We start from the raw sequence: 2,589 nt of genomic DNA on the forward strand, positions 1-2,589 counted from the left end.
GAATAGACAAATAGATTCACAGAACACAATAGAGAGACCAGGAGTAGATCTACATAAAGTCAACTGATCTGTGATAAAGGAGAAAAGGCAATACAATAGAGCAAAGATAGTCTTTTCAATAATTGGTGCTGTGACAACTGGACATCCACAGGCAAAAACATGAATCTAGACACAGACCTTACACCTTTCACAAAAACTAACTCAAAATGACTTAAATGTAAAATGCAAAAATACAAAATTTCTAGAAGATAACACAGGAGAAAATGTAAATGACACAGGGCATGGTGATAACTTTTTAGATACAACACCAAAACCATGATCTAGGAAAGAAAGAATTAATAACCTGGACATTATTAAAATTAAAAACTGATGTTCATTGAAAGACATTGTCAAGAAAATGAGAAGACAAGCCATAGTCTGGGAGAAAATATTTTCAAAAGACATATCTAATTAAGGACTGTTACCTAAAATATACAAAGAACTCTTAAAATTCAACAATAAGAAAACAACCCAATTAAAAAATGAGCCAAAGACTTAACAGACCCGCACTAAAAAAAAATGCATATGGCAAATAAGCATACGAAACGATGTTTTCCACATCACAGGTCATTTGGTAAATGCAAATTTGAACAATGAGATATCACTACACACTAATTAGAATGGCCAAAATCCAAAACACTGACAATCCCAAATGTTGCCAAGAATGTGGAGCAAAGGGAACTCTCATATTGCAGGTGGGAATGCGATATGGTACAGCCACTTTGGAAAACAGTTTGGCAGTTTCTTACAAAACTGAATGTATTCTTACAATACATTCTTACAAAGGCATTTTCCCACAGGAGTTGAAAACTTGTGTCCACACAAAAACCACATGGATGTTTATAGCAGCTTTATTCATAATTGCCAAAATTTGGAAGCAATCAAGATGCCCTTCAGTAAGTGAATGGATAAATAATCAGTGGTACATCCAGACAATGGAATATTATTCAGCATTGAAAACAAATGAGCTGCCAAGCCATGAAAATATATCCAGGAAACTTAAATACAGATTGCTAAGCAAAAGAAGCCAATCTGAAAAGGCTATATATTTCACGGTTCCAACTATGTGACATCCCGAGGAAAGCAAAACTACGGAAACAGTAAAAAGATCAGTGTTGCCAAGGGTGGAGGTGTGATGGGAGAGATAAATACAGCACAGAGGATTTTTAGGACTGTGAAAAACTCTATATGATACCCTAATGTTGGATACTTGTCATGATACGTTTGTCCAAGTCCACAGAATGCACAATAACAAGAGTGAACCCTAAGGTAAACTTACTATGAACTTTGGGTAATTATGATGTTCATCAACTGTAATGAATGTACTACTCTGCTGGGGCACTTTGATATGCATTTGCAGTGACAGAGGATCTATGGGAAATCTCTCTGCCTTGCCTTCAATGGTGCTGTGAATCTTACCTTGCTCTAGAAAAATAATAATAAAGTCATTTTAAAAATTTTAAAATATTGTGCAGCCCTCTGTGAGAGAAAAGCTAATTGCTAATTCTTTTTCTCCCCCAATCTGGTGTCAGGGTTCCTATTTTTTGTCCCTAATGTAGCAGGCAATAAATGTGGCTGTGCCTAGCCGAGGGCCTGAGGGTTCCATGCCAGCCATATTGTTGTGCTCTGCAGCAATATTTAAAACAATTCATACAATTCTAAATGTCTGAGCATTCCCATATTGTTTTGTGACTCAATTTGAAATATAAACATCAATGACCTTTTCAGAATCAAATAAAACTTTTTCAGTCAAACTGCCCTTTGCTTATAACTAAGAAGTAAGCAGTAGTTTGTGTTGGAACCCTACTCTCACTGATTATCTTGAGCATGTGTTTTTATCCAGTGTATTATTTTCCACAGATCAGTAAACTCAAATAGTAGCGATAGCTGGGAAGGAGGGTCATCTACCTCACAATGATTCTCCTGGGGTCCATAGACAACCCCAGACACTTTTAGAGACTGTTCTTTATTACCCTAGGAAAGTAAAGAGGCCTAAAAGCAAGCTGCCTTCCTGTGGCTTACCCAATCTACACAGCCACAGTAAATAGTTGTTTGGAAGAAGAGATTTCAGAGAATCCTTTCTCCCCATTTCATCCTACCCAAGACTGCCCCAACCATTCTTCTTACTCTGATCGTGGGGCTCTGGAAATGTGAGTGCAAGCTACTCTCCTGAAACAAAGTCCCTCCAGTGTGGACAGGAATGAAGTTTACAGTTAAAGAGAAAGGGACAGGGAGTTGACAGGGAGAGAAATAAAGACATGGTATTTACACCCTAGATTCTAGTTGCTGAGGCTTCCCCTCCAAACTTTGCTCTCCATCTCTTCTTTCAACCCCAGGTACCTTCCCAACAATCCTCAAATAAATAAATGTCACCCCCCTCTCTCTTCTTCTTCTCCTTCTCCTTCTCCTTCTCCTTCTTTCTCCTTCTTCTCCTTCTCCTTCTCCTTCTCCTCCTCCTCCTCCTCCTCCTCCTCCTTCTCCTTCTTTTCTTCTTCTCCTTCTTTTCTTCTTCTTCTTCTTCTTCTTCTTCTTCTTCTTCTTCTTCTTCTT

Source organism: Mirounga leonina, unplaced genomic scaffold (assembly GCF_011800145.1).
Source record: "Mirounga leonina isolate KUSES-001 unplaced genomic scaffold, KU_Mleo_1.0 Mir_129, whole genome shotgun sequence".
Lineage (NCBI taxonomy): Eukaryota > Metazoa > Chordata > Mammalia > Carnivora > Phocidae > Mirounga > Mirounga leonina.